The 14,830-nt window shown below is 38.4% G+C and overlaps 1 protein-coding gene across 1 annotated transcript in view; it reads left to right on the forward strand.

Annotated features, from left to right (window-relative positions):
- Positions 1-14,441, forward strand: part of SMPX (small muscle protein X-linked) — a 40,314-nt gene extending 25,873 nt beyond the window's left edge. Inside the window, exon 4 of the mRNA XM_048955369.1 lies at positions 13,002-14,441. The gene's annotated coding sequence lies outside the window, so the exon portion shown is untranslated. The remainder of the gene's footprint in view (positions 1-13,001) is intronic.
- Positions 14,442-14,830: the final 389 nt, after the last annotated feature.

Here is a 14,830-nt window from a genome sequence, read left to right on the forward strand (position 1 = left end):
GGTATTCTAAAACTGCTAATTATTAAACCCAGTTTATTATCTAAGTTCCCATTTCCTTATCCTTCCTTTTGTCTCAGAGCGGTTGTGTTCATTAATTGTGTCTTATTGTATGCAATGAATCACCCCAGATTGAAGAGGGCATTTTTATTACCGGGTCAGTATTGTTTAGCATCTGAATAGGGCTTTGCTTCTGACCCATTCACTGTAGGATGTTTAAAGGGACCTTTGCAATGGCAGAGAAAAACGAAGAGAAGCAAACCCTCACAGCCAAATCACCAAGAAGTAAATGAAATGCGGAGGAAACCTCTCTCTCTCTATATATTTTTATCTGGTCTCACAGTCTGACAGAGGTGGGACATACAATATGATTATTAGAGTTTGAAACTGTCAGAATGAACCTTGAAGGACAGACAGTATTTATATGTTTGGCCTGAATGGAAGCTGGAGGTCAATAGAGCAAGAGACTGAGATGAGGTGGGGACTGTGGGGCCGGTATAGAAATGCCAGTTTTATGTTATACTGCAAAGCTGGGCCCTGTCCTCAGCTGTACAAGAGTACAAGAACAGCTTTGGTTAAACCATACAATAGAGTTTAAAAGGAAAGTACTTCTCCACTGATTAGCAAGACTGTCTCCTGCAAGTTCTCAATGATGGGAATGCTGAGCAGGAATTAAGGTTGGGAGTTTCACAGGCCTGAAAATGTTGGCCCTTAGAAGCCCATTACAAGGAGCAGCACCATCATCCAGGCAGGCTGCCAGGCAGCCAGTGTGGGGGATGATAAGAAACTGTCCAGATCAGTCATGCTCAATGTTCCGTACTGCACCAAGAGAATTGCTGGAAGCAAGATGTTTCCATAAAACGTTACACTTCCAAAGCATAAACCTTTCGCAGCAGAGAAATGGTCCACCAGAAAATACTGGACCAGTTTGATGCTTGGCATAATCTAAGGTATAAATGCTCATTGCTTTTAAATAAACTTTTGCAGCTTCAGCCCATGTCAGTGCTCAAATAACAAATCAAGCAAACTCCAGTTTTTCTCCCATAATTATCCAACATAATAATTCTCTCGTCATCTTCCCCTTTCTCTTCACTGAAAGAAGAAAGTCTATGTTTGCAGTACACAAAGATGCTGTTCGTGTCTAGTTTCATTGCTTGGAATTTGAAATTCATAAACAGTCGTGATACAAATACATATAGCTTTAATCCCAAATTACATATGTACAAATGGCATTAAAATTGTTACCTTCAGGATACACATGATCAGACTTCACTTTGCAAAAACATTTTTTTAAAGCATTCCTTTCTAGAATCTATCTTTCCATCTAATGCGTACTTTCTTCAGTGACAAATGAAAGACAAAATCTGTCTTGCCAAGGTCTTTGAAAATCTAATGAGTTAACTTCTAATTCTTAGACCTTTTCCCTCAAACACTAAAGTTCCATGGGAGGTGGAAAGTGTGATGAAATATGAATGGCAGGATACATGGATTATGGAGAATAGTGAAATAAAAACGTTCAGAGAAGGTGCAAGTGTGGTATGAACTGAAAAGTCAGGAAGTATGGAAGCTGTGGGTGACTGTTTATGGGTTCACTGGTGTAGACGAATTAATCCTGACTGTACACTTGAAGTACACCTGAAAGAAAATTTGATACCTATGTCTGCAAATAAGCACGATTAGGCTTTGTGTTCAGCCTTATCTAATTAACTGATACTTACAAGAGTCATTTATTGACTTAATATTGTTTTAGTATGCGGTTTTTATCATATAGTTCCTTGTATAGTTTTTGAAAAATCAGCTCCACAGATGTAATCAGGCATCAGTGGCATTCAAATGTGTCATTAATGAAGACATCTGCTTGTGGGCTTGACAAGCATCTCCCCTGCAACTCTACTACTCCCGCAGTACAAAAATTTACAGTCTCTTGCTTACAAATTTTTATTTTAAAAATACAAGCGAGTTGTTGCTTCTGGATTAATGAGAAAGATTTGTACATAATTTAAAGCACGAGTGTAAAGGAAGTCTGAGGCAAGTTCCTCCCTCTAGAAATTCTGTAGCATATTAATACAACTTATTCAAAAGTCATTTTTCATCATTTAATCACATAGCACAATTATGCATCTTAGTGTGTTTAGACAGTTCATGTAACAGCATGATCTTGAAGCTAAGAGCTCATCCCCACAAATACTTACATTGCAATGCTTGACTATGTTAAGACTGCTGAAAAGATTTAACTGTAAGAATCATTACTATAGCATAAAAGTGTCTGTAAAAAGTCACATTTCTTCAAATTTCACTCTCCCCCAGATCAACCATTTTTCTAAAAAACAAACCAAAATGGAGTGGCTTGAATTTTCAAAGCACAGAACATCTGAGGATTTTCAATTTCCTGAGAAAGAATCAAAGTTTTTAAACTATATCAAGCACTTTCCATGAGAAGCTTTGTTTAACTCATTGGACTTCTAGTTTCCTGCCCAATCTGAAATAGCAGAATAATTACATTTGGAATAAGTATTTCTACAACTTTCCATGCCAGTAAGTGAGCAGCATGGTCTTTATGTTGTGCTGAAAATGGCACTGGACATGCAGTGACTTCAAGCCAATGATGCTGCAGGCTTGGTGCAAACAAGGGCTGTTAAGATTTTTGCAAAATTTTATAGACCGAGCTAACAGCTGAGGATTTCCAAGGCTGCAAGATGTCCTCCTTCAGTGGCTGGCCTGCGTAACTGTTCATGGCTCACTCTGAGATGTGAGCCTGGCCCTGTCACGTATTTTCATCCACTGGCTATGACTGAAGTAAATGGGCCTGCCATGAAAGCAGGCAGCAAGGTTTTACAAAATGCTCTTGGACCCACGGCTTATTCTGCCTTTTGTGACATGAGAGGGTTTTTTTCCTAGGTACTGTAGTGCTTGTAGTGGGATATCTCATGACCTTCCTGGAATCCTAGGAATTCTGTATTTTAGCTTTATATTTTCCCATGTTAAACCAAGGTTACAGAGAGCAATACCAGTCACCATGTCCTTGCCTCTTGTACTTCAGCCTCAGACACCTGTGAGACATTTACCCCCTCTTATCTCAGTGGTTGGTGACCAAGAGCTGACTGTAGGGAGTCTTTGCAGTGAGAGCACTCACCACCATATACATTTTTTTCTAGCTAGAAAGTTTGATTTCAGAGACACATGCTAGTTGGCAAACCCCAGTAATGCAATTAACTCTCAGTAGGTGCATTTCATATTACAATAGTGAGTGCCTCTTTACAGAGCTTCATCATTTTCAGTGAATACACACACATACACAAAAAGTCCTACTGTTTCAGATAGCACTGCTTTTCTTTTAACATTTTCTTATGAAATTTGTCTCTTATTACTGCTTTTTATATCTTACCAATCATTATTTTATTTCTTATCATGCTTAGCCTGTCCCCTTCTGTACATATGTTCATCCCGTAAACATCATGATTACCAGCCTAATTATTTTTTTTTCCTCATTGGGACGTAGCAACATCTTTTTTATTTTCACAGTGCACCTCCACCCAGTTACATTTCTACTGTCTAATTTTCACCCTATGCCTGAAAGCTGATAAGTGGTTTTGGCTATCATGGGGGAAATCAATAGGATTTGTAGCATCTCAGAGGAGGTAATAAGTACTTTGCAGGATTGGCTCTTAGGCCTTCACTTCCTTACTGATGAATTTTCTGTACAACAGTTGCTGAACTTTCATTCTCTTTGTAAGGCTTTATCTTGAGAATCTAAGTTAGTATTATGTGGAATGAAACTAAATTAAAACTGGACTGTCCTGGAAATCCCTTTCTAATCTCAATGCCATATTTTTACTGTTTAAGACATGTAAGTCATGTGGTTTATTAACAGACTATTCGGGCATACTTGCTAATACAGTCAGGTTGATACCTTAAAAAGGAAACCAAGTCCTTAAGCAATCCCACAAGGAGAATTCAAATGATTTTTAAAGAGAAGGTGGTTTAGGTGGATGAGAGCAGCTTTATATAAAGTCAGAAAAGAATTTCTATATTGATTAGTAATTACAAAGGATAATAATTATAGACACACACCTGCATAAGCATAACAGGACTTAGTAAAGTACCCCAGAGGAGAAGCTGTATTTTCCCTTCAGAAGGTAATAATTACATAGGTAGTAAGTACCACAACATAGTTCTCATTAACAGATAGAAAGAACTATTGTAGTTTCTCATCAGTAGTTTTAAACAGTGTTTATTATATACTGTTTGATCTTTGCTTCCCATTAAAAATCATAATGACCTCAATAGACTCCCAAAGCAATTGAAGATGAGTCTGCAAAATCTTTTTATTGACACTTTATAAGAAGTTGGAGAGTAAGCATTAATGAAAAGCAGAAAACTAAAATGGAAACCTGAATTTAATGTGAGATAAACTTACATATGCCACAACCAGTGTGCTTCCAGACGTGTGAACTATGAAGAGAAAGTGTGAATGGTAACATGAATGGTAACTTTGGAGAAAGTCACAGAATCAGTAGTAAAATAACAGAAAGTGTTTCAGAATTTGTATGTTCTCTTTGTACTACCTTTTTGGAAACAATCTGTAAGGACTCTGTTTCTATGAGCTTTTTGGATATGAGACACTGCAAGATATGCTTTCCCAGTTTTAAGAAACTTGATTTTCATCCATAAAACCAGCACATTTGTAGCAATAAATACAGCGTAATGAATCAATAAGCTAAAAAAAATCTGCTTCTTCATCTAAATGATAATAACTAGCGGGCCATAATGTACTGTTATAGGTGAGTTTCTGACCTGAGCCAAGAGATTAAACAGAAGAAAAAAAAAGAGAGACTGATAAGACTGAGTAGAAGGGAGAAAATTTCCTAATACATTTCCATTGTCCATAGAGTATAATGTTTGTCACAGATTACAAATCCAAAACTTTCTGAAGTAGTATTAATCAGGAAGAAGGGGCATTTGTTATTAGGAAGTTGTCCTTTCTTTTTCACTGGAAATGCTGAAATCTGATTTGTTTGTTTTCTTCACTTTTGAAAGTGATACTAGTTGCAACACATTGGTCTGTTAGGAACAATATGTAATATCATTTGCATCATCTGCATCTTGTTTTTGACTATCAAGACAGGAAAACAATATAACTCATGTCAAGAATCATGGCTTTATGGGCATCAGGTCTTTTCAGAGATCCAAAATTTTGAATTATTTTCAGGAAAAAAAACAGAAATTTTTCAGTTTTCCTTTTTTTTTTTTTTTTGCCCAAGGAAACAATCAGCATTTGTTCTTCGGATCTCCCCTAGGAATATCCTGGGAAGTGAGGGCAACCTGGTGATTTCCAGGTGTAGGGTGGGTTGACTACCCCAAAGATTCTCAGCCTGGACGTGGAATCAAGGAGTGCTGATGGCTCTACTTACAGATTGCGGAGCTGCTTGACTCTGTACTGCAAATCTGTAGTAGGGAGCTTGGACATACCAGATGCCTGTATGAGCCCAGGATTTCTAGATGCTTGTAAGAGCACTGAAGTCCTTAGACAGAGTTCCTAAATGTGGGACCCTGCCCTGCAAAACTTGGCTTGGATCCGCTGAGAGCTGCCACCTCTGTTTTTCTCTCCGGTTCCTTGCAGGGAGGAAGGCTTAAGGAAAACATAACGTGAGAAAAACTTCAAGATATTATACTCTAAGCAGCAACTAGACTTCTTTACATTCTATACAACAGAAATTTTTTAACTTTCCAAAACAAATGATCAGGTACTTAGTAAGCACAGAAGTCTATGAAGTCTACTGGTCTCTGGAAGACCAATTTGCCATTAGTTGTCAGTGAATTAATTTGTGATTGGAAGTAATGATCAGTGCTGGAAGTAGATGATCTTTAAGGTCCCTTCTAATGCAAGCCATTCCATGCCTCTATAATCATGTAACAATAGTAAAATTTGTAAATTTTGTTGAAACCTACAATCTCTCACGTTATGTTATTCATACACATGGAAAGATTGGCTCATCTCTAAGAACAGATGTTATTCAAGAGGAAAAAAATCATAATACGTTTTTCAGGTGTGAGATCTGTTCCTCACTTATCCAGCTGCAGGCATTTTCTCATCTTGAGAAGGCAAGAGTGCAGCTGGTTACCTTGAAGCTGCTTCAACTGGCTTCAACCGGGAGTCCATGCACAAACCTCACCATGAATAATACATCTATGAATGTTCACGTGTACTCTTTTTCATGCATATTAACTCACCGTGAACCACTTGCTTAATTCAAGTGCTGCTGTGCCCAAGTAGTTACAGTTTCCAAATAACTAAGAGGACAGCCTAGCAACCATGCACAGTTTAATACAACTATGCAGAGCCAAAAATCTTCCAAAGAGCTTCCAACATATGCTGGTATCTAATCTTTTTTACCACTCAAACTATTACAGCAGTCATTATTTCAGTGCAATGCCATTCTTCTTAATTATGTAACATCAGCTGAGTGCCCAATTTATACATTTCAAAATTGTCACAGTTATGTTCTATATTTGGCAGGAGGTAAACTTGCTGCCATAACATATTGATCTGAAAGACCTCCGTTTGGTAGCTGTCATTTCAGAGCCACCACACTGAATTGCCTCTCCTTTGCAAGCTTCTTTGCTGACTAAGCTTTGTGTTAGTGTAGGGAGCAAGATGTTATATGCTATGGCAGCATATAGGGAGTAAATTGGGTCAGAACTCTCCTTAGTTCCCCATGTCATACTGCCTAAAGATAGATGTAAGTTAGTTTGAAGAACAACATATGCATGGGAAAACCACACATGTCTTTCAGCAAATGCCATGATAAAGATAAGAAAAAGTTGTCATAAAAATGACAATTTTTGTATTTCAGCACTTGTTTCTGACATTATTTGTCAGATAAACCTCCAAAAAAAAAAATCTGACCTTTTTTTTTGTTCTGAAACTCTGTGTGTATTTGTGTGAATCTATTTTTCATGCAGATTCCTATGCATTTCAATTTAGTATAGGTAAGAAGCCAAAACATAAGAGAAGGAACCAAAAAATAGGAGGAACTACTTAATCTTTTCAATATTTCATAGAATAATAGGCTCACAGGATGACTGGTGTTAGAAGAGACCTCTTAGTCCATCTAGTCCAACACCTGCTCAAGCAGGGACACCCAGAGCAGGCTTTCCAGGGCCACATCCAGAAAAGATATGTGAGAGGAAATGTATTCGAGAAGTTTTAGGAGATGTGTTCAATTATGTGAGAGCTGCTATTTTTTCCTGACCAGAAACATAAGAAATATGCTGAAATAATTTGAAAAAAAAATAATCCAAACACAGAAGAAGTAAAACATGGTTTAATTTAAAGTAGATATTTTAATTTTAATAAAGTTAATCAGCTATCACTGGGGGGAATTCAAAGGATGAAGCTCTCTTTGCTACTTGAATGGTCTTATCCCCATCACAGTTCTAGTATGTTCACTTTGAGCACATTTAACTTCCTACTGCTTCTTCCTCTGCTTGTGCAGACAGTAATTCCAGACATGATATCAATGTTAAAGCAGTGGAACAGGAGAAGATGATCTCAGCCAGTGGTGCCCACTAACGGGAAGTGAGAGCAGTTGAATTAAAGCAGATCTCTTTGAACTTCAGATTACTATCTCAGGAAGGACAAGGCTTTCACCAGTAGGGAAATAGAACTAGGGAGCCAAAGGAGACAGTCCACTTCTATTTCACATTCCACACACCTTTTAGCAGAAGCTTTTCCTTCTGAAGATCAGTGTGTTGGAATTCTAGGTTAAATCTGCTCCAGACTAAGAAAAGTTCGTGACCTCTTCCCCTTCTTACCTTACTGAAATTGATACCCAGAGTGCTTATTCACCGGGTATGCCCAGATGTCACTTAAAAGCTGTGGGAGCAAAAGTCTCTCCTGGGTCTCCTAACTCCGTAGGAAGTCATCATCATTTTGCACTTGAAGAGACACTTTTTACCTTTTTAACCAAAGTTTTCCTGTGCAAAATTTTCTCAAGCATCCATGCCTGTTGTCAATCTCTGTATAGCCAGGGTATGTAATTAATGTTTTCCGATGATTATAGACTTCAAAGTTTGCATGTTTTAAACCACGTTTCACTGCCTGGTGAAACACTATTCTAAAGAAAAGACGCAGTTCTCCCACTGTAACCACCCCGTCCCCTCCCAAATGGAGGAGACTTTTTGCTGCCTTCTTAAACGTTGCATGTACGACTGTGACAGTGGTGAGTAAGAGATCTATAAATGGGTTCTGGTGAGGAGTAAACATCATGTGGTCGTTCATTTTGGAAGCTTGCTGAGTGGGAGGCATTTACTGAACCTTTGTGCACTTGCTGTAATCACTGATTTTCTATGAAGTGCTAATGCTATATGCCTGTTTTCTCCTTTGTGAGGGCACTTATTACAAAGCCAGCTGCTTTATCAGAATTTTAGGGTTAAATATATAGGGTTGTATGCTGTTTGGATAAAGAGAAATTTTACTTAGCCATCTGGTGATTCGTGTACAGTCTTTAATTATATAATATTAGCACTGAACGTGGTGATTTTGCTGTATGTATGGAGGTACAGACAACATTTAGATTTGTTTCTTATTTCTTCTACCTTCAACTAACATGTTGTAGAAGAATAGAAAATACTGACAGTTTGAGATTACTGTTTTTTTGTTTGTTTGTTTGTTTGTTTTTTAAATAAATCTTTACCTCTTTGGGCACATTTACAGCAGGGAAAAAAAAATAAAGGAGATGCTACATTAAAAACTGATTTTTTTTTTTTTTTTTTTTTTTTTAAGTGAGATTTTGAAACTCATGGATTTATGAAGATTTATTTTAAAAGTTTCATCTATGTTGAACAAACAAGTAAGCTAAATAATCTCTTACATTAAATATAATAATCTCTTACATTAAAATAGCCATCATTTTTTTTTCCTTTGTTTAAAAAACTCAGGAACCTAGCCATTTTTTTTGCTACAGAAGCTAACTGTGGCATCTCATTGACTGTAATCAGAGCCCTGCAGATTCTCAAAATGGGAAAGAAGAAAAGCTTGAGAACTGGAAAAAAGGCTAATTCCGTGATTCAAGAAAGCTTCTAAGCTTGTGCTTAAATCTGTCTTTAATCATGACAACATTTAAGCTTGCATTTTCTGTCAAGTACATACCTTTCTGTTTTCTTTAAAAAGCAGTGTTGTTCAACAGAATAAGGTTGATTGAGGTGGCAAAAGAGGCACTAGTAGATAAGCTGCAGCAGCTGAAAGAATAACCAGAGAACATGACTGTAAGGATTTTTAATGTACCATAAGCAACCTATTTTTGAGTTTATGGACTCCCGTTGATCTCTGGAGGAGTTTGAGCTCTAAAAATAACGTGCCTTTGGGAGCTGGGAGAGAGAACTGTAGCTGGCCAGAAGGCGGTCTGAGTGGATTGAAGCATCATGGGGAGATAATAGAGGGTCCACTGACTGCAATTATAAGCAACCAGAGAGCGGGAAGTACACTTGAGAGAAAGATAATATTATTAGCAGGTGTTAAAATAGCACTACTTGCAAGCAGTGTGCTTTATACAAAATTCAAGAACAAGAATTGGCCTTTATTTTCCTCTGCATCTGAGTTCTGTGGTAAGGCTTACCATGAGACTTTTGTTGGCCCTGCATTTAGATTATAAGTAACAGAGTTCTGTTGGCTGTATTAATTTTTTGTTCATCTTGTTAATTAATGAGTCTTCAAAGAATCATAGAATGGCTTAGGTTGCAGGACTGCCACCCAGCAGATGAGGCTGCCCAGGGCTCTATCTAACCTAGTCTTTAATGCCTCCAGGGATGGTTCCTTCTGATATATGGCCCCTAGACAACTGGCTTTCTCTGGATTAAGTCTGCTATATCTCTGTTGTGACTGGGAGGACTGGAGATAACAGACTTTTTGGTGGATGTTCTGCCTAATGAGAGTCCTGTGCCACTGGGGAAGAAGAGAAACATGTGTTCAGTTCTATGTGATATGATGCCAGCTGGGACACTTAAGCCTTGAGGTTGTCAAAGTATTAAGTGATATTAACATAGATTTAGCAAGAGATAGGTATCAAACATCTGGGAGCAATGAGGGGAAAAATGATTGAAAACTGGGGAAGGACCAGGGAGTACTTGAAGAAATTGAGCATGCAGCTGAAAATAACCCAAGCAGCTGATTATTTGGAGTTTTAGTCACTCAATAATATGGCAAATTACACTTTGTTGTTTTAGTTTGTAATTACACTGACATACCCACAGAGAAGCAAGGGCGAATAAGGATCTTTCACTTCATCCACAAAACCACCCTGACCCTCACAACAGAGGGACAAGCTCTCCTGGGACCATAAGCCATGCCCAAACCTACTGGCTGGCTGAAGCTGAAGGGCACCCCTAGAGATCACCTGTCTTGACCCCTGCTTGGAGCACATGCAGCCCCTGCAGGTCTCTGAGGGCTGGGTGCACCGAAGGTGCATTAAAAAGGTTCATTTTCCTGTCTACATGAAATTCCATGTATTCCAATTTCTGACAGTTACTTCCTATCCTGTCACTGGGCACTACTAATGAAAGTTTGGCTCTATTTTTTTTCATACCTGCATCAAGATCCCTGAAGGTTGGGTGTGCATAGCACAGAACGGTTGCTATAATGGGCTCAGGAAACAAGGAAAGGCTAAACTACTTGGTGACTAAGGTAGGGAAAGATGAGCGTGGAGTTCCTACACAGGGCAGATGTCTCCTACAGGATGGCACTTGAAGGAAGTACAACCTTAACCACGAATCTGCTAGAAAGGTATATAAAAAAAGGCACATAACCTATAAAAGAGGACGCTGAGTTACAGCTGTCACTCTGTGAACCTGCCCATAATATATTTAGAAACAGCCTGACACTGTCCTCTTTAAGTGGAAGGATCTGAAAACATTTGTGCCACCAAGTGCTGAATTATATTTCTTTGTGCCCACTGTGCTGAGCACACCGGTGCTAATAGATACCCTCTATTCTGAGCCCAGGCATGAGCATTTGCATTTAATCATAGCTAGTAATGTTTTATCCACCCACCACTGCAAAACAGCCACCTTGTGATATTCAGGAACAAGCACAGAACAGTTTGAAAGAGAATACTCAACTGAAACATAAGAGAGTGTGTGTAGGCAGGCAGTAATTATACAGGACAGGATTACACGTGCATGCGTATCCTGGGGAGCCATCAAATACAGCTTCAAGGTTTGATTTTGTTTTTGAGATCAGAAGTACATAAAATTACCTGATGGTGGGGAAGTTTTAGCTGAAGCAGACTAGTACACTGCATCACTGAGTCAGTTTAAGACTTGATTAAGCTTGGTTGCTAATGGCCAAAGATCATGCTAGTAGCACTGGTTTTTGTTGTTGTTTGTTTATCTCTTTCCTTTGGACAATAACTCCTTCTCCCTTTTTCAACTCCAGTTCTTTTTCTTTAGCCTTCTTTATTCGAAAGATACCAACACTTCCAAGCAGTTCATATTAGGGTTTTCTGAACAGCACCTCTTTTCTCCACCAGTGTCTTCTCAAAGCTAAGTAGTTTGAGTCTTTTGAATGTCCCTCCAATATTTATTCAAATGTGTACAGCCCCAACATAAAGTGTAGCAAACCCTGTTTAAATGACGTATTGTGAAATACAGAAGGTTGCCATTTTTTTCACTGTCCTGTGGCTTTTTCTCTACTTTCTGAGCATTCAATACAGGTTCACTAATTTAAGAAAATTTAAAAAAAGATAGAGAGATATTCCTTCACCCCAAATACTTAAATCCTATTTCATTAAACACCTGCTCTAAGAAAGTTAATATCTTGAAAAACTGGAAGATATTTTCAAACCCCTTTCCTCAGTATTGAGACTGTCTGGAACCGCTGATGTAATGGCAACCTCCAGCGCCCCTTAACTTCAAAGGGAACAGGATTAGACCCTATGCTGTTTCAAATTAGCTGTGACAATGCAGGAAAGAATCACCGCAGATGGGTCAATGGAAATTGCTTATCATTCCACAGACAGCAGCTAATACCCCCTTACACTGCTTAACATAATAAATAAATTAACACTGATGGGATCTATACAACAGACACTATTGTGCTACTGCATCAAGTGTACTGTATGAAGAGTTTTATCCACGGAATGGAATGCCTCTCCTATGAGGAAAGGCTGAGAGAGCTGGGGCTGTTCAGTCTGGAGAAGAGAAGGCTGCAAGGCAACCTGATAGCAGCCTTTCAGTATCTAAAGGGGAGCTACAAGAAAGAAGGGGACAGGTTCTTTAGCAGGGTCTGTGGTGTTAGAACAAGGGGAAACGGCTTCAGCCTCAGAGGTTAGATTTAGGCTGGATATAAGGAAAAAAAATCTTATACAGTGAGGGAGGTGAGGCACTGGAACAGACTGTCTAGTTGATATGGTTGATGTCCCATCCCTTGAGAGTTTCAAGGTGAGGCTGGTTAAGGCCCTGATCCAGCTGCGCATCTTTCTGTTCATTGCAGGGCAGTTGGACTAGATGGCCTTCAGAGGTCCCTTTCAACTCTAAGGATTCTATGATTCTACTGTGTTCCAATGCTGGTTGATCCCAAAAATTGAAGCAGAAACAGGATCTGTGCCACAGTCCTGCTGCTGTCTTGTGCCACAGGACTTGCAGTTTGTGCCTGCTGAAATAGCACTGGGACTTCCCTGAGAAAGTTGTAGTGCTGGGGCAACTAGAGAGGGACAAGTGAAGGAAATATCCTTACTGAGGGCAAAACTCAACGCTTGAAGAGTTAATGGGCTTTTTAGAGTCATGAAGTTTCATCAGATGGATTCTTCGACAGTGGGTGGATAAAGCTGTGGATCAAGATTTGTTTCACACCCACTCTCTATTCTCTGAGCTCAGGTGTAAACAAGTACACTGCAGGTGCTGGAAATATACTCCCCCTTACAACTTGCAGGTATTTCTCTGCATTCTCTTGAAACAGCTGTTAGATCACTGACAAATTATTAATTTCTGGTCTTGTATTTGTTATGCAGGTCCGACAAGAAACCAAACAGATTCCATGAATGGATATCATCCGAAATATTTTATATATTTGTATGAAGACTGAACTTCCTAATTCTGCAACACTCCATGGGAAACATCTTCTTTGTACATTTATATCAGCACTTTCTTCTTGTCTATTTTGCTTAACACAAAAGTACTGATGAAATAAAAGAGCACAGAAACTAATGAGAAATATGTATATATTCAGGAATGATTTAATCTGAGATCAGGGAATATAATATTTAGAAGTTTGAGGAAAAGTGGTATAAATGCTTTATTAAAGAAAAAGTAATTATTTACAATTAATTTGGTTTCTTTTTTAAAAAGAATGAATATAGACAAAAGAGTTTAAAAAAGACTTCACCAAATTCAGAATGAATGAAGAATGTAATATCTAATTTCCTGTTCTGTATTCCTGGTTATGGAGCAGGAATAGTGGATTATGTGTAATAAAGGAAGACGATATTAAAAGGGGTGGTCTTTATGGTGAGTTTAGCTAAATTCTTTTCTTACCGCAGAGCCAAAGTATTTCTTTTTCATGGGAATATAAACATGCACCAGTGTTCTGATGTTTATGCTTCACCTTAACCTTGTACAGTGAGAATACAAGGTGTGTGAGCCTTCAATCTTCATATGTAAGCTGTTCTGAAAGTAATACCTTGCATTTATTTCCATGGAACTGCAACAGATACAAAGAGCACAATAACACTATTTGATAGAACAAATTCTCAGCTACAAAACGCTATTTTTTAACAGTCATCACCACTAGCTATGCACTTTCATCAGTGATGAACAAGAGCCTGCATGCTGTGCTTGTAAAAACCTGCACCAGCTGAGGTGACCCATTGTCACTGTTGCCACCACTGAAAGGCACCATCCACTGCCTCACTGTGCTCGCATCCACTGGTTGGTCTCCAGAAACATTCATAAGCGTTGATGAATGTCAGTGGCTGCCATTTTTTCTGCATGGAGGAACTCAGTGCATATCTTTGCTTCATCTGCACTTCCATGTCAGAGTGACCCTCTGCTGCCATCTGTCACACGGCAACAAAATGCAATGGGATATTGGTGGGAAGGTTCAACCTCTGCTGTCATACCACCAACGTCTGCCTCTGTCATCATGAATCAACATAATAAAATAGGAGGTGTTACTTTCAGAGCATCGGTCTTACAAATAGACAGGTCAAACAGCCTTGTAAGAACATGCTCCTGAAATGCAGGCTGAAGGATCCCTGTCTTCAAAAGCCCAAATAAAGGAGAGACGTAGAAATACTGATGCTGAGCAAAAATGTATGAACACACCAACACATGATTAATCCCTAACACTTGTTTTATACAGACTGTACATAAATGAAGACTGTTCAATACAGATTCTATTTTTGGAAATTAAATTTTATTGTTAGAGAAATTTAATACACTGTATGCTGTTAGTCTTTGTGTCATTTACTATGAAGGGGTAAGAGAGCTGTTTTGAACTAATATTCATCTACCATTGATAGAAACTCTTCATCATCTGAAATTCTGCCTGGCTCTTGTTTATTCAGTTAAAATAAAGATGATTTTTCTGGTTAGAAAACAAGCTTCAAGTTGAATGTTACTAACAATTACATCCATTTAATTCTAATTGGCTACATGACACAATACAAAACCTAAATAGCAATATTTTTATATTTCACGTTATTACAAGCGTATACTTGAGTGGCTGTGTACAGTAAATTCAAAGGGAACTGTACTTGCTCAATTCAGTTCTTGTATTTTTTACTTTAAATATGTAATACCAACATTGTTTAGTATCCTGTTCCATCCTTATATCCTTACA

The sequence above is a fragment of the Lagopus muta genome, chromosome 1 (genome assembly GCF_023343835.1).
Source record: "Lagopus muta isolate bLagMut1 chromosome 1, bLagMut1 primary, whole genome shotgun sequence".
Taxonomy (NCBI): domain Eukaryota; kingdom Metazoa; phylum Chordata; class Aves; order Galliformes; family Phasianidae; genus Lagopus; species Lagopus muta.